Source organism: Diachasmimorpha longicaudata, chromosome 2 (assembly GCF_034640455.1).
Source record: "Diachasmimorpha longicaudata isolate KC_UGA_2023 chromosome 2, iyDiaLong2, whole genome shotgun sequence".
NCBI classification, from domain to species: Eukaryota; Metazoa; Arthropoda; class Insecta; order Hymenoptera; family Braconidae; genus Diachasmimorpha; species Diachasmimorpha longicaudata.
In genome coordinates, this window is record NC_087226.1 from 4,722,811 (window position 1) to 4,744,674 (window position 21,864).

The 21,864-nt window shown below is 35.9% G+C and overlaps 1 long non-coding RNA gene across 1 annotated transcript in view; it reads left to right on the top strand.

Annotated features, from left to right (window-relative positions):
- The window catches only part of LOC135172636 (uncharacterized), an 80,554-nt gene extending 59,621 nt beyond the window's left edge, over window positions 1-20,933 (top strand). The window contains exon 3 of the long non-coding RNA XR_010301141.1: window positions 20,318-20,933. This is a non-coding gene — a long non-coding RNA (uncharacterized LOC135172636). The remainder of the gene's footprint in view (window positions 1-20,317) is intronic.
- The last annotated feature ends 931 nt before the right edge of the window (window positions 20,934-21,864 follow it).

The window sequence follows — 21,864 nt, forward strand, 5'->3', positions numbered from 1 at the left end:
ATACTTGAATCCGCACGCGAGTGAGCTCAGGTGTATCCAGTCGTCGTTTATGACGCTGTAAAATTACCGAGTGGATACTTGAAACTGGGATAAAACGATTTCCTATGAGTTAAATTTTTTATATAGGGTATTGTGCTCATGACAAGCCTTCATTAACATGGAAATGAGGTGGATTAGTTGACAGGGTACTGGGGTACTGGAATATCCGAGATACGGAAAGGGTGATTATGGATAAATGTGGGACCAAAGGGTGTGTTTTATACCGAGAAGTCACATTTTTTGTTACTTCCCAATTATTTCAACTTCAAGACACTACAATATTCGAATTCAAAGCACAATTGGAAAATTATCTGGACAATTTCCAGACAAAATCTCCGAAATTTTCAACAAACTTTCAATTCATTCACATGGAAACAAATTTCTGTGAAAAATTCCAGTGGAAATTGTATTGCATTAAACGTAAAATCTTCTCCGAATTTCTATGAAAATTTTTCAAAAACTCCCCGAAATTTTACCTTAACTTATTTATTCCATACGAATTTCGTTAATTATCGATGACTGACGCCCATTTTTTATCCCCCAAAATGATAAATTTAATGTTAAATTAAATTATAAGCTAAACTATAAATTATCTCCTGCACTTCAAAACCCAATGAACCATCCATAATCCTCCTGACCCTCCCCCCCTGTTTCATCAAATACCGATCACATGCATCAAAATGATAGTCCGAGAATGAGGTTAATAGCGCTCTCACTCTCATAAACATCAAAAACACCCGAAATCCAAAATCCCAAATAAATTCACAGACATTCAAAAAATAACGATCTACAGATGAACATAGATATCGTACTACAACCTGTTCCATTTGGTTAATCTGAATGATGCCGAGACCGGCTCTGATGTGCCTAACCTCCCACTTGGCTCCATTTGCGGATATGAAAATACGAATAGCAGATGTGAAAATGGCTGGTGTGTGCAAATGAACGCAGAACGCCCAAAGATATAAATGAAAGGTTTTTATGGATATGCGAGGGCGTGTGTCCATGACTATTGGCATTTCCATGTTCACTCATCCACATAGAAAATTAGCTCGTCCTCAAACTACTCAGGGGGAGTGGAGTGTCGTAACAGGGCTGGGGACATTACCTCTAGTGATATCACCTTACAATTGGTATAACCACTTTGACTTTTTACTTATTCTCCTTTTTTTATGTTTAAAAAATACCGCGATGAGAGTGCAGTAACTTGAAACCAACAGGAAGTCATTGTTTGTTCAGTTCTATGTAAGAATCTCGATTTTTTTTTCTATTTTATGGACCTGTTTATGGAGTTCTATTGGAGCCCGAGTTGGAGTAGGTAATTGTCTTCTTGATGGATTGATAATTATTGGATACACAATTTTTAATTCAGGGATGATTGGATTACATCATTGGGGCGGGTGGGGGGAAGGGATTGTAGAGCTGAATGGGAATGACTGCGTTTTCGAATGGAGGGTAAATTTTTGGACCGATGCGGGGGGTTAATTAGTGGGTAGGGGTGGATTTTATTGATCATTGAATGGTCTGAGTTGGTCGAATATTTTTCACTGACTTGACTTGGAATTGTCTTCTTAAGGTCGCGTTTGATGAATAAAAAGTTATCTGAAGTTTGGAATGTTTGAGGGCGTCGAACAAATGAAGTTTCGTTTGGACTTTAAATAACTGAAAGTTTTCGAAAATTATTGGAAATGGGTTATTTGAAATAAAACCAACAAAAATATTGATATGTTTTGAGTAGTTAAACTTTGAAGGTTTCAATTTAAATATTAATTCAATTCGAATTGACGTCACTTTAAATTGTAATTGAATACAATGGACGAGTAGAAGTTGTAGAAAGTTTATAAAATTATTCATTGATTGCGATGTCAGATAACTTTGAACATTCGCGCTGAATAATTTATAAACAATTCAATTAACTTCTAATCATTTATCACTTAACGTTCAGAGAGAGGCCCGGTTAGGTGACAATTACGACAATCGTGTGACACGACCTTGAACGAACCCCTTTACTCATCATTTATTTTTCTACCGTCTATTTTTCGAAACGGGAAACAATTGCGATAAATTTATCTGATGCGGATAATTGGTGAAGATGATCTCTGAAAGTCATAAATGACATAACAATTTTCCAGAACAACGTAATTGACATAATTGATCCTCAATAAAGCTCCTCTAATGACGACTCAGCTGGGGAAAATCGTAATGAAAAAATTAATACTTTTCCGAGGGGAACGTTAAAATAAATATTTTGCAAAATTATATTTATTTCTGTCTGCATTTTGTCGAAAATAATTTTCCCCATATTTTCTTTTTCATATCAGAACGAGAAGTGAAAAGATATTTTTAGAATCGGACACGAGCCAAAAGTAGAGAAACAAGTGAGAAAAATGTGGTACTCAGTCAGATATTTATCAAATATATTTGCATCGAAGTGGTAATAACCCTCTCCCCTCCTGCCCTTTTACGAATACAAAATTAAGGGTCGAAAATGGGGAAATGAGAATAAGTTGGAAATGGCTGGCAATTCGTGTTTCGTAATTTAAATAAATTACTTTGACTGAAGGGACTTTATGCTTTTCAACTTGAATCTAAGACACGTGCAATTAGAGATGTACTAATTTCTGAGAATAAACATGTGGCGCAGTTTCTTGGAAGTTGGAGAAAAGTTTTTGTTACATGAAATACTCCAGTATGAATAATTATACACCTTGAGTATTAAACTAATAATATGGTGGTTCTGGATTTCAAGGAGACACATCCTTGGCGTCATTCGTGTGGGCAACACCACTTCATCATGAGAGAAAATTCAAGTTGTTTGAATGAACTTTAGTTGAGTTGTGGAGTGTAACGACAAAGAATGAATTGAAAATTTGAAAAATTAAGTTATCTAACATTGACAATTTTTACCGTTTTAGATTTTGAGTTTTTTGTCTTGACTTCGAGCTTTTTTTTAACCTCGAAAAGTTTATTCATTCGGAAGACCCAGCGTTACTTCGACATTTTTGATTGTACATCAGATTTAGGGTTTACCTTTTAAGGTTGTTATCGTGTAAAATATTTACTGGACGATTTTTGTCTTAATTTGTACGGTCAATAGTTTAGAAAAGTAGTGACATAATGATCCATTTTTAATTAAAATTATCCGTCTGGAAATTGAGATACGAGTTTTTGAAATTTAGATGATTTTACATATTTTAGTGAAGTATCACCGAATTTAATTTTTTGTAAATCAATGGCTTAATATTTTTTTAAATAAAAATCGTTGGAAGGAGCAGTCGCATCGTTGAATCTAGGAAAAAAAATCGAATCACTTGACCGCTTTGGTTATCGAGAAATAATTACCGAAAGTTCATTCCATCACAAGATGCGTTTCAATTTCAGCCGTTTTATAGCGCACAAACTTTTTACCGAGACTGTCGCGTGATTACAACCTTAAGACAAAATCAAAAATACTAAACTGACGATTGTCCAACTCAATCCGAATCAAATTAAAATATTTTCGGACTATTTGAAGTCGACATATTCTTAAGGTCAGTTTCAATTTTCTTTCTAAATTTTCGTCATCAAGAGTCGATGTTTGATTTTTATAATCAATAAAAACTGGATAACCCCCACCCAAAAATACTCTTTGGACTATTTGAAGCCGACTCATTCTTAAGGTGAGTCAATTTAGTTTCCGAATTTTTTCTTGATCAAAACGCGATTTTCGCTTTTTGTAATCAATAAATACGGTATAACCATTTTATCCCAGAAAAATTGCTAGATTGAACATGCAATCTGTGAGATCACTCAGCGTGTCAAGTAGATGTTTTTATTGCTTCGTTCGCAGCCCTCCCTCACACCGTCCGGAGAATGCCAGAAGTATGACTGTGGTTCCTCATTCCATGATGTAGGCTTCGTCTATTTATACCCACGATAGAGTGATTTACATCGGTTCTCGTGTACCCTCTTATAGCTTGTAATACATCCTCTCCGAACATATGTGAAGTTGCATCTCGACCTCTTCAATCTGTCAAATGCTGAAGCATGAAAAATAACATAAAAATGATTGAACAGCACAAAAAGATACCTAACAATATCGAACGATCTCGCTCTGTTTATCCACTTCCTCGTAAAATTTAAGGAAAATCGTGTTTATCGGGGATTTAAAGAAGTTTATTAATACGCTTCCCAGAATTTCCGGAACTCACCCTTCGCCGGTAATCACTTTGGAACGTATCACCGATACGTAAAGTCTGGACTCGCTAAATTCTTCGGAGGTTGCAGTTGCGGACTTCATCATCGTAATTCATGTAAATGGATTCTGAGTTAGGGAGAAGTGGCTATGAAACCCGGGGGACTTCTTCTCTAAATATTGACTGAGTTTGTGATGCAGATGCGATCATTTTTGGGGAGAAAAGCGGATACCGATCGTTGCACTGAAAAAAAAATGATTTTGACCCTTTGAAAATTACTTTTCTTTGAAATTACCAGATAATTTCGAAGTTTTTGGGTAATTTTTGTTGAAGTTTCCTGTCTACTTAGTCGTCTACACGATGAATTATCAATTTTAATACAAGCTCCACCAGAGCTAATGCATAATTTTTTTTTGTGCTTTTAGTGATACCATTGAGATTAATTGTTTTGTGGTATCAAAAAAATCAATTTCTTATGTTCTGTTGATAGTATTAAACAATAGAATTGTTCTTGAACCCCCAAAAGGTAGATATGCTGAAAAGATCTCAACATCCTTAAGGTTGTTGTGAAAATTCACTCTACAGTTTCAGTCAAAATTTTTACAGTAAAAAGTTCAAAAAACCCCAGGGAAATGATCACTTTCTGTATGAAATTGTCCAGTTCGAACTTGCGATAGAAATCTTTCGAATTTGATTAACTTTTTACGACTTCAAATAGAGAATATGGAACTAGAATTTTGTAAAAATCAAGAGCTCCATATTTTTTCAAATCAAAATTATTAGCAGTTGAATCCGCATCACCAAATGCAGCCAAAAGAATTGAATCAATTGACTGTTTCATTGTCAAACAATAATTACAGAAATTTCCAAAATTTACATAATTAAAAATATTTACAATTGAAACCTATAATTATATTTTAGCTCTCCATCCACCATAAAATCAATCAATTAAGACCAAATACTATTAAACTATTATTCCCAATTTCGATCAGTCTTCAAGCGCCTAAACTTTCTACAGAGACTATCCCGCCCCAACAACCTTAAGACAAAAAACTTATTCCACTCCCTCCCCAACTGGCTCATCCCTCAATAATTCATTCTTTCTGATCACACAATAATATTTAATTCTCCTCAATTTGTTAACCAGACCTCCCCTAAATCTCACTGCAAACGGATTCCACTCATGAAAGCGGTCTTCGAGTCCTCATCTTCAATCCCAAATATTCTCCTTTATTCCCCAAAGGACAATGACTTCCCGAGTTCATTAACATTAATTCCGTTAAAAAATCAAATGGCCTTGTTAAACCCTGAAAACAAGATACTTGAGCTTGTTACACCCAGCGGATTATTAATGCCTCATCTATAGACCATTTCGTGGGATGAAATTGAGGCCGTTCCATCGTGATCTAGTGTCAGAGATCCATCGGGCATAATTTCCCCCTCACTCTCCATCCAGCCGACTATATAGATCCGTCTTTATCGCTAAATAGCGTGGGTGGCTGGCAAGACCATCCATTTGTGGTAGTTTCTACGGGGCCGAGGGGGAGGGAAAATGAGGCGAGGCCTAGACGCTCTCCAGTCTTCGGATAGGGTGGGCGAGGTCGTTCACTATGCAAAATCCCAGACGATATTGAATCCATAAATTTGACTTCCTCCATTTCAACAACTAGCACGAATTGTTCAAACTATTATTCACCGTCTCTCACTTCCATTATGGTTGAAAAACAGGACATGAAGGGAAATTGGACGAGTCGTGATAGTTTACTCGAGTGTAGCATAGTGAATCGATAGTTCTGGTGGTTGAATTGTCTTTTATGACCTCTCGAGGCGTCTCGGAATTGATTTGGTAATGGATTTCACAGCGTTCGTGCATGCGATACCGACTGATGGTAATGTACATACCACCGGAATGACTGAAATGAGAGGAAAAATAATGGTGTCATTCACTTTTATGGTGGAGTGTACATGGAGAAGTTGAGTCCTTAATTGTGGGGTTGGTGGGGTGAGGGAGGTGGAGAGCCATCTGACCGACAGATATTCAATGAGGAGAGTCATGGCGATGGTATGAAGCGTCTTATTAGCGAATATGGGCGATCCGCGAGTCTTTCAAACATTTCGCCAATCGGTTTGAGGTTAAATAACGTAGAGTTTATGGGACGATTGTCGTACTTATCCGAGTTAGTGGAGATTAGGGGTGGTATAGAGGGATGGACGTAAATATCGATGGATGTAATGGGAAATATCTTTGAAATTTTTTTAGGGGGGGAGTTAAAGATACTGGGAAACATTTTTTGTGGATATTTTCGGTAATTGGTTTGGGAATTAGCGGCGAGTAATTGGTGGATGCGTTAAAGTTGACGTCTCGACGGTTGAGATTTTGAGAAGTAATTAAGTGTAACAAATTTATAAAATTTTAATGAATCTTTTTGGAGATTTAATTGTCGTCTGAATCTTTAGAAAATTCGCGAAAAAATGAAGGAATTTGACAGTTTAATGCGAGGGGAAATTGATTTAAATTGTAAAATTTGCCTCTGTATGAATTTTTAGCAAAATTACTAATTTTATTGATTTTTGGGGCCTTAAATGTAATTTAGAGTTTGTTAAAGAGGAAAAGGACAATTTCATATTTGAAAAACCCAGAAGCTCTGATGTCCAGAACCTAACGTTCTTTAAAATTAGTAAACATGTTCCTTAAATAAGGTATAATTAGTCAGTAATTCTTATTAAATAACGAAATTAGTTCGACTGGAGCAAAAATGAAGGAAAATTAGAATTTCTTTCACTTTTTAAGAAAAATTCTGCGATTCAAAATATTATTCCATTCAGAAAAATACTTTGGATGACGTAAATCAATCACTAATTGCATTAAATTGCTGAAAATTATTAGGCGTTTCCCCCTAATCTATACTGACAAAAAAAATTCATTTTATCAAGACAATTTCGTCTGGACCAATTATCATTAGGTGCCAATTTTCAAACAAAATAATTCTACATTGAACACCAGTCATCTCTCCATTGAGATTAAATGAAACTTGATTAAATGAAATGGAACTTCTCTAGAATTGAAGTTCCTTTAATTTACCATAATAACAAAAATATTTGATTTCTTGCAAACCACAAGTTTTCTTTTTTGGAGAAAATCTTTGGTGGACTTGAGAACCAAAATTATTCTCAATATCAAATGTGTGGTTACAGTAATCACCACGTTTCCCCGTTTTTTTTCAAATAAATTATAATTGAACTGAGAAATTGATCCGGTGAATCAGTGAGGATATTGTTACATGAAAAAAACCTTGAGACTGTAACGAGATATCGTCAAGCCAGGAGAATTTTATATTTCCTCCCCCGACCAACAACATTTCACCCCCAATACCGAAATCCCAGATTACGGTAATGATCCACTAATTTGAATTATTAGAAGTGGGATAATTGTAAATGATTAGACGTGTGAATCCCGTTTTATTATTTTATTTTAAACGTTGGAAAGGCAAACCGCTCGGCTTCGTTTCCTTACAGGAACTAACTAAAAGACTAAAGGGATACAACCCCGTGGACCTGATGCCTCTCATCAACAATCGTCCCACGCATGCACCTCTGTATACATTCAACAAAACAGAGCCTACACACCACCCCCAAACTTCCTAGAATTTTCTCTCATAAAAATGTTTTCCTAGAAAAGACCTATTCATTCCTTCTGCAAATTAATTTTTGATAAACATTCGAAATGTAAACTCCAATATGAATTCTCCAAGCTTCGTTCAATGCAACGAATGAGAACCTCAATTCGAAGATTACCATCATCCCCATAAACACCAATCAATTGCCCCATCCAAATATTCATTTCAATTTCCTCATCTAGGTATTTATTTCCTGATCATATCGAATTAAAAAAAATCAATTTCTTCATTCTTCCCCCGAACTCATATGACTCAACTCCAAGACCCGTTTCATTCCCTTCAAGTAAATACCCCTCACACCCCTCGAGAAATAATTACCCTCCCCCGTAAGATCTTATGCATTTCAAATTAACCCCAGCAACTGACACTTCTCCCAACAAAAAAAAAAACATCTCAATAAAAATCTTTTCTTCTCATCAGCCCAGATAACCGAAGTAGTGAAGAACAAAAGCGCTTCGGAATTGTGAACTGGAGCTGGAGGGACCAGTCTGGCAGGGTGTCGACCGGAGTTGGTATCGATCGTTGCTGGAGACTAGCCGAGGGGAATACGGGGGAGAGAAACACCGGCGGCGCCTCGGTCGTTGTCGCATCCCCTCGCGAACCACCCGAATCGACCTGTCCCCTTGTACTACCCTCTCCCTCCCTCCCCTTCCCCCGCCCACCCTTTCAACCCCTTTCCCAAAAACCGCACACACGAGCATCTCCCTGGCCACGGTAACGCCAGCCATTACGACGATATTCCAGAATAGGCAGGGTGGCTGGAGGGCTCTGGAGCACTCTGGAAGGCGTGCCAATTCATCCGTTTTTGCTTCACTCACTTGCCTATACCTCTATTTCGCTTTTATCTTCCATCCCTCAACCCCTTCCATCGACAATTCGAAAGAGTTGCAGCTGCGTCTGCACCTATTACTCTCCCTCTGATGCCGGTGGATTGGAGTATTTCCCTCAGCCATTTTCCATCCCTTGTCGGGGGGATCGGACAACTTTTGCCATTCCAATGTCTGGGAGATAATCCAACTGGAGTTTTTGGATTTTTCTATACTACTTTTGGCCGGCTATGGAAATCCTGGACATGCGTTTGATGAACTCGATGGTTGGGAAGGTCACTGTTTGGTTTTTGGTTGGAATTATGTCATAGTTGGTGTTGCATGCTGAAGGTTGTAGGTTGGGATTGGAGTTTAGAGATTTTTTGTCGCAGATTTTCAAAATTTAGAGAGGATAGCTTTGAGATTTTTTGTATTTTGGAGAATCAGGACACTTGATGAGGTAGAAGACGGCGGTGGGAATCGGTGAGGTGAAAAGATGTTGATAATTTTAGGAGGAAATTCGGAGGAAACGAGGGCTTGTGTCAGCCCTTACGATGAGATTGTTCGGGTTCTTGGATTCAGGGAGGATTGACGGTGATTGGGGTCGTGAGATTCTGTTTTGTCGATATTGCAGTGAAGTATATTATAAACTTAAATATGGATTTTGTAAAGATATTGGCGACCAGATTTGTAATATTTTTGTAAACTTTTAAATTTTGTGGGAAGTAAACATCACATCCAGCAGTCTTGCCTTCATGAAATTTCTGAGTTTTTCAGGTCTTCTCATTCATTAATCAAACTACTTTTCAAATAATAATATATAAAGATTGGTATCACGGGAGTGGGAAAAATTATTCCGACGGGAATATTCGTATTTATTTTATCATATCCCGAGTACTTCCCTGGTTTGTCTTCTTATTTCAAAAACATAAATTTCTCCCCAATCAATTTTTTACATCGCCATATTTTTTTTGAAAACAAGTCAAAATTCCCTGAATGAACTTCACAAAATTCAACAAATTATTACAATTTAATACAGAAGAGATAAAAAATTAAACCCACTATTTTATAATCTTATACCGATAAAAAAATGTTCCTTATGACTTTCTTCAGCCCTTCAACAACTTTAAAAGAAATTAATTATAAAAATTCTCCTCTCCCCCTCAGATTCAGAAATTGTCAAATCGTTTTACCGCCTCTCAACTGACTTTGTCGCAGTGATGCGAGAAAATTTCCTGAATTTACAAATTTATTGGTGCAAAACAACTCCCGTCATCTCAATTTCACGATGAACCTTTGCAAACTTCATGAAGACCATTTCAACTTCCTCGCGCACTAGAATATTATCCAGACAGAGCGTGTTGGGCACGCGAGGTTCTATCCACGTTCAAAATGACACGACCCAGCATTCAGTCCTATCAGCATTTTGGACTTCATGCTAACATCGTATCATACTCTACCCTGTCCCCCCCCCCCCCGACGGGTAATCCAATTTCTACGTTGGATTATTCCAGGGATGCCCGCTCCCGGCGTTTTGTTCGTCCGGACGACAGACAGGAGAAAGCGGACAGCGCGGGTTTGCAGAGAAAATCGAGGGATCCGGAGAGACAAACAAACCCCCACACAGGGATAGGTGGATGGGGGTAGGGGGCCAGTAACCCTCCACGAGGTTCGGTAAACATGTCTGATGGTTACTCCAATGGAGACTGATATCTTCCTACCTGATTCTGCTTCTTCGCTCTCGCATTTCGATCTCATTCTCATTTCTCGACTTTTATGGAAGTTATTTTTATGCGATCCCGAGGTTTCAGATCAGATGGAGAATTTTATCAGGAAATATCTGGAGCTGGAAATACCACAACTGCATATAAAGAAGAATTTTTCAATTTGGGGGTTAATTGTTGTATATTGAGAATTTTAGAGCTTTTCTAATTCTTTTTATACAGTTGTGAAGGTTTTGGAAGAAATAAATATTTAATTAACAGAAACTGGTGAGAATTCGGTTAATTAAGTATTTGAGATTGAATCGACTGTTGATTATCAAATCGAGATAGAGAGGTATTTGATTTTTCACTGAACTGCTCGATTTTATAATCGACGGATCCGCTAAAGATGTCGGAGACTTGAAATGTAAATTGAGAAACAGAAGATTTTTAATTTAATTTTACAATTTTTAGTAGTTCGAAATTAATTCAATTTTTAATTTGGTGATTGAAAATATTGGGAGCTTGAGATTTCCGCTGTAACCTCGGCGGGGGCAAGATCGATCAGCTGTTAAATCTGTTCAGCCCAATATTTGACAGCTGTTCGGAGTTTTTTTGCTGCTAGAGATTTAGGAATTGGTCTCCTCTTGAAAATTCCCCGTTTTCCAGCGGGAGAAATTATATCTGGACAGGTGGAGATTTATTTACCCTCGGGGAATTGTTTATCCGATCCTTACCTCGATAAAAAAATGTTAATTGACTGTTAGAAAAATTGAAAGATAATTGACGCTGAGAGTTAGGGTACGACGGTTCAGAAGCGTCTGAAACGTGGAGATTTACCTTCTCGTGCCTCCCCGAAAGGTTTTTACGACTGTTTAGGTCTATTTTCAAATAATGTTCGAATTTTCAAGGAAAAAAAACAAAAATATTTGTCTTCCAATTAGTAACTAAACGATCTTTAGAATTACTCTTTAGTAAACAAATTTTTACGACATTTCCCCTGCAGCTTCTGAAAAATTTATATATTCTCTAATTTTCAAAAAAAAGCAAAGGAAAGAACTCAAAATTTCAAGTTCAGACGACAGGGAATGTTCCCAAAACTTGAAAAATACCTCAACTTTGGGCAGAAAAAAATTTTGTTTAAATTGTTTCTCCGAGATTCACCGAAAAAAAATAATTTTGTTAAAGATGCATTTACTTTAGAGAAGGCTTAATAGATAAATTTTAATTAGTAGTGAATTAACAACCAAATCAATTGGTTGTCACCGATAAATTGTCTCCAAAAGTCCAGAGTCGTCTCCGAAACCAAATAAGATATTCTTTCCTCTCTCTACTAGTCGCAAAAAATATATCCTCCTTCCTAGAATTAAATTCACCCCACGCATAGGATGTTCATTCATGAACACGAATCGATATGAACCGGTGGTAGTAATGGTTATTACTCATCCTCTCCAATCGTGAAGCTCTTGAAACAGACGACGCAATTGATATCAGGTGCCGTGGACCGTCGGCTACGCACTGGGAATATATCTCGGAATTTTTTCTTCCTTTGGATTTTTTTATCAGACACCCTGGAACGTGCTGAATGTATCGTATCTCTTCTAGACTCCCACCTCACGAACTTCCGGAAAAGCCAGGCGAATGAGGGATGCGTCATCCTGATGTGGATTGCGTTATAAAAATATTCTGCTGTTGTGCTGAATATGAAAAACCCCGACGACCTCGCGGAAAATATTTCTCGAAAAATAATATAAAAAGTGGCTAGAACATCACCTTGGAAACCCATCATGGGGCGCCATTTTGTTCAAATTTTCACGGTAAATATTTATAAAAAGTGGTTGCACAATGATCGCTTTCTGTTGAAGATTTTCCGTTTCAAACTCGAGATCGAAGAGTTTGAAATTTGAGGAATTTTTCGCGCGTTTAAATGATGGGTTACGAATTAGAATTTTTTAATAATCACCCGCATAAATAGTTTTTCAAATAAAAATTCTTCGGAGTAGAAGCCGTATCACCAAATCCACCCAAAAAAATTTTAATCGATTGACCGTTGAGTTTTCCCGGAAAAAATTACGGAAAATTCATAAACCCAAATAATTAATTATTTTTACAATAAAAAATACCTAACTATTAGTCACCTATTCATACAAATACAATCAATCACGTGGCAATCCCCATGTCGCTCTAATCTCGGCCGTTTCCCAACGCACAAACTCTTTACAGAGACTGTCCCCAGCGCGACCTTAATCGATCGTACTTTCAATTCAAAACAATTTTTACACTTCAAAATTTCTGTTTTTTCTCAGCAACACTTTTCAAACTTTTTCCCTGTACTTTTGTAAACATCACCTCCGTCAGTAAAGAAAGATCGATCGGGAGATCGACTCCAGGGTGACAATGGGGATGGTTCGGTCACGAGAGGTGTTCCTGAAACGCGCCAATAAATCTAACCGGAGACTTTCACGTTCTTGTGTACTGTATTTCTAGGGTGGCAGGAGTGGATGTCTAGGTCTAGGAAATGGCCGCTTACTCGACGATCCATTCGTATCCCAGTATTACGAACCAGTTACGACTCCCCACTGTGCACATGGAGCTTCCTCCGAGGAGCGGAAGTGCTGAAAGCATGAATTTTAGAAAGGCCATTGTCAATAGCTTTCACTGAAGTTTTCTTCAAAATATGTTTATCAACTTTTCCACCCGACGAAGCGATAAAATCCCCTAAAACGCTGGAATATATTCATTTTCCGCTCCAGTCCTGAATTATTATCATATTATTAATTATTATAGGAGAATAAATTATGTTATATATAATGTAATACATATACATAAAATTATATGTTATATTATATATGATATTATTAATCACCCGGTTGTGACAAAGCTCGTTATTCCCCTCCCCTTCTTCATCTAATATGTTCCGTTTGATTACAATCTCCAAACGATAATAAATTTTAGATATCACATAAATATTTAGTTGGGTGGTAGAAAAATTTTGTTGGAGATTCAAAACCATTTTATTGCCCTCCAAATAAATCATTTCCAGTCGATTATAAATTTTCAAGGAGAATTTATTTGTGATTTCAGGGCATGTCATTGGTTACATATTTTCAATATTTTTAACTGGTAAAAATATTCTAATGGAATATTTTTCTACTCAATTATAAATCTTTCTACTCGATTGTCAATATTCCAGATTTTTTTTGTAATTATAGGACAGGTCATTTGTTAAATATTTCCAATATTTTCCACTGACAAAAATATTGCAGTGGAACATTTTTTCACTCAATTATGAATTATCACGATTTTTTTTTGTACTTTCAGGACATGTCATTTGTCAGATATTTCTAGTATTTTGAACTGGCAAAAATATTGCAGTGGAATATTTTTACCAGCGTGTTCCATAAATACGAGATTAAAATCAATATTTTTATTTCCTCCTCATCCACCGCGGTTCCAACTAAGAATCGTCCTGAATATGCGACACGGAAGAGAGACCAACGCCGAGAGTAAAATTTATGTGACCAGATTATATGAGGCAGTAAAAGTGAATTAAACTCGTTTTATATCGTTTCCGAGTATAATTTATTTATGAGAAAAAAAAACCTCTGTAGTATCTATTATTCTTTCTTTCGCTGGTAATATCTGGATAATATCGCCGACTCGTGTCCACCAATTCGTCCGGGAATTACAAGTTCAGAATAAATAAATAAATGATTTACTTTTATTTTTACAGTTCATAACGCAAAGTTTTTATGGTGACGAGAATTATGAAAGGGAAAACCAGTTGTTATCGGTATGAATTGGACAAAAAGAGCATTAATATTTGGTAATGTATGACTCGTGTTCGTGTAGTTCATTAATTCCTCGCACGACTTGTGATTAGAATCTCTCAAACGGGAGAACTAGGAGTCACACGTGGTTGCAAAATGTTAATTAATCGACTGTAAACCTCGCCAATGGTCACAACAGCACGCGATATTTATTTTAATATTCAATATACGTTGACTGGAAAAAGTATTTACATCGACTTATCTGTCTTATCGAAAAATCGTGCATTGAAATGGAGAGAGAGCTGAGGGAGATGCGACTGGTACCATTCGATAGTCGAAAAATTTATGCTGATTTTATTCTGAAAATTATCAGCGATTTCTATTCTGGGTAATCTCGGGTTTACGGGAATAAATACTCTGATTGACACCATCTTCGAGGTCTCGTTATTAGTTCTTACGTCTGGATATTTTTTAAATTATATCTGGTTTCGGGGGATGATTTGCAAAAATAAAATATTGGTATTGGTTCAACTCGTTACTGTAGAAGAAAAAGAGTGCTCATAAGCCCAAACCGGAGAAAGTGGGATTAATTTCGCTCCCACACGTTCTGATGACACTTGGGAATTGTCATTGTCGGTTGTGTAATGACATTTGTCACGATTTTGCGAAGAATTCGTATCTATTTTTTTTGGAAATATCTGGCGAGGGTTGACGAATTTTTTAGGTGGAAATGAATAGTTGAGAGGGATATTATAGATAAAATACGAGGAAATAGGGAATTTCAGTTCAAGTTGTCTCGAATAATTAATAAAAACATCGGAAAATTAACAAATTCCTAGAGTTTCAGAACAATTTGAGAAATTCCGTGAGAATTCAATGGAATTTGACATTAAAATTTGTTTGAGTATCGGAGAAATATATTTTCAGCGGCTCAAAAAATATAAAAAATACGCGATCGATATAAATTATCGTTAAATTTTCATAATCACTAAATTTATTAGAATAAGTGATTAATCTTCCGAGAAAATACATGAATTTTTTCCAGAAATTCCGAAAAATTCCTCAGGAGTCCCCAGAAATGTTTTTTGAAAACCCAAAAAATTTCAATTACATTTACAATATTCACTTGAAAATGCATATAAAGAATAAAACTTCTCTGTTCCCGTTGTAAAAAATTGCAACATTTCTTGAATTTCCAATTAAACCAAAAAATCTATTTGCCTTCCACCCTAAATTAATAACAACACATCAAAGTCGCCGATATTTTCCAGAGAATTCCTCCCAACCCGACAAAATTCCGACTGACATTTTGTCCCCTCCATCCCCTAAATTTCTCCTCATCTCCAGAGCAAAAGAAGCCGTCGATTTGAAAAAATCCCATTCTGAAAATGACCTAGAAGAGACGAGAAATTAACGAGATTCTCCGTGGAATCTAATTAAATTGTCTGAAATTATTCGGAATATAATTCATCCCCGGTGGTGGCCGAGCGCCCACACCAATATCCGGTAATTCACACGTACACGCGATAAAGAAACCCTTCATCCCTGAAATTGAATAAAATGTTGCGAAAAACTGGCCATTAAATACGCTTCGACGAGGCCTCTCGGCTTATCGGATTTTTGAAAGAGAGCGGCCGCATTAAACCTGGCAACCGTATGTGCCTCATAAGGCGTTCATTTTAACAGCCCTGGCATTGAGTTGGCTCATGCAAGGCCCGAGAATATTCTTTGAGCCTGCCAATTTACACATGGACCAAGGCGGCCGCCATTGCGGTTTTGCAAAAGTGCCTGGGAGAGAGAATTCACCACGTCGGAGGGAGTTTAAATGCAATTCGCGATAAAGGACGGCCCGACTATGCAAATAACCCTACTAGGGCGGGACGAAAACTGGCTTCCACACGTTTTTACGGTAAAATCCTGGTATTTCCATTCTACCTCGGGGAGATTCACCATTTTTGCTGTATCGTTCGAGAGGATATTGGCTTTTTCTGCATTAATGTGGACAGTATATTATTGAATGGATGGAGTTCTAAATCAATTACGACAGTTTTTATATTTTTTACATTTTTTTTACATTCTTCAAAATATTCATTCTACGCCCAGAGGATAACGCATTTCAATCGGACAAAATCCCGAATTTGTAATTCATATGGGCATTTTTGGAAAAATTCATAAACTCGTGTTTTAGTTTTGATGAGAAATTGAATGAAATAAATAAGATAACTAATTGATTGATTTTCGATGAAGGGGTTTCAGATATTGATAACATTGTCTGGTAAATTGTTTTGGAGGAAGGATCAATTTTTAATAGTTGTTTGGAAAATGTCGGATTTGAGGGAAATAAAACTCGTAATTTTTATATGGACTTTCACGTCATATAGACTTAAAAAAAATTAAAAAATCTAATGAAGAAATTTATAAGGGAAATAATTTGTTGAATTTAAATGAAGGATTTGCAGATATTGATAACATTGTTGCAAAATTATTTTGGACGAGAGGTCCACTTTTTAATAATTCAAATTATTTGGATTTAAGAAAGATTTATCGACACTTTGAAAATATTCTTCATCTGTCTCTGGGTAATGCCCCATTTGAGGCAAATAAAACTCGTAATTTGAAATTCATATCGACTTTTTTTTGGAAATTAACAAACTCGTATTTTAGTTTTGATGGGAGTCGCGCGGTAATTTGGAGTTAAATAACTGCTAAAATCAGATGAACAACTTTTTTGATTCACATAAAAAATTACGATATCAATAAAATTGAATCCCCCGCCTTGCTGACAGATGTTCAGTGCACTGGATATTATTGAGTAAATTGATTTCTGAATTACTTGATACGACGGTAATACTTTTATTACATAAAAAAAGCTTTTTGCCTACATGCAAACAATGAAACATTTCATTTCAATGAGGCACTTCATTTAAAATACAGTTGGATAACAGACCCATTGGGCGCTCAAAAATTCACGTGACACAAAAAAATTAATAAAAATGAATAAATGGGATTAAAAAATTAAATGAAGGAATTGATAAAGTAAATAATTGGTTAAATTCAAATAAAGGATATTCTGTTATTAATAAAATTGTTGCTAAATTCTCTTAGACCAGTGTTCAATTTTTAATAACTCACACTGTTTCCATTCAAAAAATATTTATCGATATTTTGAAAACCCCTTCCTCAGCTCCTTCCGAGGCAACTCATTTGAATGTAGTCAAAAAATCATTAGAGTTTCGTGTCTATCCCCCATTTTGTTGTTCTCGCACAACTAACTCGGTCATTACAACCGCATACATTGCTTCTCATCCCCCTCGATTCCATTTCCAGACCACAAAACAAACAATAGTTAAACGACAGCGACCGAAATGAGAATTTGAAATTACGTGTCGACGGGTTTAATGGGTCACTTCAGTTAGAGTTGGTTCGTTGAACTGTCTTTGAGACGTCCTCGTATGGACGGGGTATTATGAAAAGTCAGTCCCCTTCGCTCTTTATCGATCGATGAACACCGTTATAAGAAAAATGAAAATTTTATGGATTACTGGCGTATGAGGGGCGTTCTGGGTATCTCAGTCTAGAGTCGGAAAAAATACTGAAGTAAAATTCAAAAGAGAAGAGAACAGAAACTGATTTTTTTTTAATTAAAAATTCAAGTCATAATATAATATTCAATCTATTACATGCATTATATAATATACTAATATAATAATATTTATCCCTGGGGATAATATACACTAAGAGGAAAATATAGTTTTGCCAATTAAATATTCTTCTGACAAAAACTTAAAACGGATTTTCCGATAGAAATTTCGGGCATTTTTGTGTCAAAAACAAATATCATTGGTAAAATTATATTTTGCTTTCATGTATAACATTTTTATAAATTATATATACTTTGATATACGACTTTGCTCCCAAGAAATTGACAAAAAACCTGTATTTTTTTAAAAAGGATTTTATCTGCCAAAATCTCATCCCATGTGGGAAGGGAGGTGGTGAGGGGATGGACGAATATTATTTTGGACATTTCAGGAATATTCTTTGGGTACAGGGTTAAAAACTCGTCTGTAGAGAAACAATTCCTAAAATATTTCGGAATTTCTAGTAAAAATTCTAGAGACTTCTGAATAATTTTAGAGGATTTCTGATCAAATTCACGTTTTTTTTATAACGACGGAACATTTAATCCGTTGATTATTAAAATTTCGAGGAGTTATATACCAATCGCGTATTTTTAATATTTTTTGAAAAGCTGAAAATATTGTTCTTTTATCGTCAAACAAAATTGTTGGTATCCAGCCATTTTCCCTGGCACCGTTGAGAGGGCGGGGATCCCACTCGCAGCTGTTAATCCGCTCCCCTCCATTTTCCAAAATTATCCCGATCTTTATCATTTCAAGAGCCTAAATTCCACTACAAAATTCTCATAAAAATTATTGATTTTAATGGCTTTGAAGCAGTTAGAAAAGTGGAAAGATGGCAGCCGAAGCGTGAAAAAATTATTTTTCTGCTTCGTAGCTCCAAAATTTACCGACACCATAAAAATATAGTTTTTTCGACGCTCGACGTGACAAATATTAACTAAAAGTCAGCATCAAAAGTTAATAAATTGTGTTAACTATTAAATAAGCAACTTTTCCAAACCATAAAATATTCGTCAAAAACATAAATTCATCGCAAGAACAATTGCAGTTGAATTTCTGAAAACAATCGATAATATCTCGAGATTAATCGAATCAAATAACCAATTTGCTATCAATATTCTTTGTTAATAGTAATGAACAAATCCTTCATAAATTTTCGCATTAATATCAGAACTATTCCAGTGAAATCGCTGGCATTCTGCCTCGACCTTCCCTACAATATTATCTAAATTCCGGAAAATGGAATGAAAATTGCATTTCCGACCGCAAAGAATAATAACAAATTAACGTCCTTCGACTATTGTTGCAGTTAATAAGCGGTTGACAGTAATTATTGACCGCAAGGCCACATAAAAACACCTGATTTATCCCGGAAAATTGTTCATAGAACTGTTCTTACGCAACTCGACTGCTGGATTTTAAAAACACAAAATTTTGGGACCTTCGGAATTTTGTTAATCGTCGCATTTCGTCTGATATAATCACACTTTAGTCCTCAAACACACCCGCAGATGCGACAGAACCGGAGAAGAAATTCTACTGTCGCTAGAGAAAGCTCAGAGCGACGGGAGATACCTCGAGCGTTGCGATCCTCCGGAAAACCGGAAAAAAACCCTTTCAGGCACTTTTACAGCGGGGGCTATAAATGAGCGACTTTCTCCTAAACCCCTTTTACGCGGAGTCACGCCGTGACTTTCTCCCCGGGTCGTATATCTCAGTCAGTCCTTTCTTTGAATTTTTTTTTCGCGTCAACTCTGTGGGGGTCGCACACCCTTTCCCCGTTGTAAATTTTTCCGTTTCTGCGGAGAATAAATTTTTAGAAAAAATTATTATGGAAAATACGTGAAAATGGTGCTTTAGGGAGAGGAAATGAACGTCAGAATTCAACGCACCTCGCAGACATTTTTCCTACTCCAAAAATATCTGAATAAAATGAAAAATTATCAGTTTTTTAGTAAAGAAATACGCGAATATCGTAATTTGGGAATTTCGGTTGTTTTTTTGCTTCCTCATGGAAGGTTCTTTGATTATGACGTTTTTTAGTGTTCAATAAATATTTACAAAAGTTTTATAGACGTCAGACATTCGGACATCTTCGAGAATTGACTGAAATCCGGGGAAAAGTCTCAGAGAAAAAATTTTACATTAAAGTTTTCCACATTAGAACAATTTTTTTGCCCATTTTTATTATTTAACAAAAGTTCTAAAGTCATTAAGCAACGAATGGCAATAAAAAATCGAATTATTTTGCCTCTCTTACTGCGTTAATCGAAAAATTTAAAGAAAAATATTTTTTTACTACGGATTCAATTGAAAACTTTCCCGCCCTTGTGATTCTACATTAAAAACAAATTCTTGACATCCTAAATTCTGATATCTCGGTCATTCATTATTTATTTACTTTGTAATTTATTAAGACGTTTTTTTAATTTTTAGATTTTTTTCTCATTATTGCAGTCTGAACTATCAATTTTTTACAGCATAATTTTCTCTTTTGTTGCAGATTACTGCAGCACCGCTGGACCGCCAGTCTGGAAATCCCTCCAGAGGTAAGAATTCCTCGCAATACATTTGCAATACCACATAATAGACTCTAACAATTAAACTATTGACACCGGTCTGAAATCCCCAGATGCTAATAATTCCAAGTATAATCTTCCCAGTGGTGCTATACGTACTGACCTCGAGTCTCATCTACCTCGATGAGAATCACCTGTACAGTTTCATCACTATAAAATTATCGTGAAATCCGGATAATTTGGTGCTGATGTTCTGCTCGAGAATTGCGAACCCGGGTCATGAATTTTACTTAACGCAACAATGCCCATAAACGTCGACATTCGATGGAATTTAGATTAATTCTCAATGTTTATGAACAAATGTAACTATTATTTATTCTGTGCATAAAGGTTTTGAGGTTTTACAATTTCGAGAAATTATAGGACTGCGGGGTTACGGCGACTTGCACTCAGATATTCAAATTTAAGTGAAATTTTATGGTAATGAAGCTGTTGTATTGGTTTCTATCTAAAGTTCATTGCTGTAACAACTCAAACGATGTGCAGATTATTTATTTAAAGTGTATTCCTAGAATATATTTTTCTCGTAATACTGTTTTTATTAATATTGATCATATTTTTTCGTTATTAAAATTTTTTTTACGTCATATCGTGCGGTAATTGGTTGATTACGCACGCGAACGCGTGCGTTAACTGTCTCTTACTCAACTCGTGAGGCAAAATTCGGTCCGAAGTGCGTGTGATACAGTTCATTTAAGTATATGTTATACTTTGTTCTGGTATATTCAGTTTTCAATGGCAAAATCGACGAGAAATTGATTTTTCTATTTTATGATCTACTATGAATACGTCGACACAAAAACGTTCGTTATGAATATGTGCCCTCAATTTTTGACAAATAACCGAAAAATTTCGAATAAAATATCACTAAACGAGTTTACCCTGGGGGCTGTTCAGGAATGGCTCCATGTGCCATAATTTTAATTCCAGTTCATTTGTATTTTTTTTCTTTGTTCGCCCATTGTTCATTAACTTTACCTTTGGCACTTCCAAAATAATTCTAGTTCGTCAATTACTGACTATTCTATTACTAACTATTATGAACTATTTCACTAAATTCACTGATTCCTCAAACAAACTGAAAAGTAACACTGCTATCTTGAAATGGAGGCATTCAAAACAATGTCAGGGGCGTACGGCGTAATGAGAGGTTAAGATCCCGCTGGTGATCGAGAGTTCAAATAGAGTATAGCCATCTTGTAGTCGTTTTAAAAGCATTAAGGGGACATATTGAAGGTAAACGCTTTTAAACTATTTAACGTCTCTATAGTAGATAATGCTCCTAAGAAAATTATTTTTTTCTGAACAATATCGTCGATAATATAGTCCGATCAATTTAAAAATATGCACAGAACTATCGTCAATATATAAACAAAATGAATGACCTATAAAAATTGCAAGAAATGACGTCGTTTAGCGTTTTTTTTCGGGAATTTACGCAGACCAACTTTTGGAAAAATCCTCTTTAATT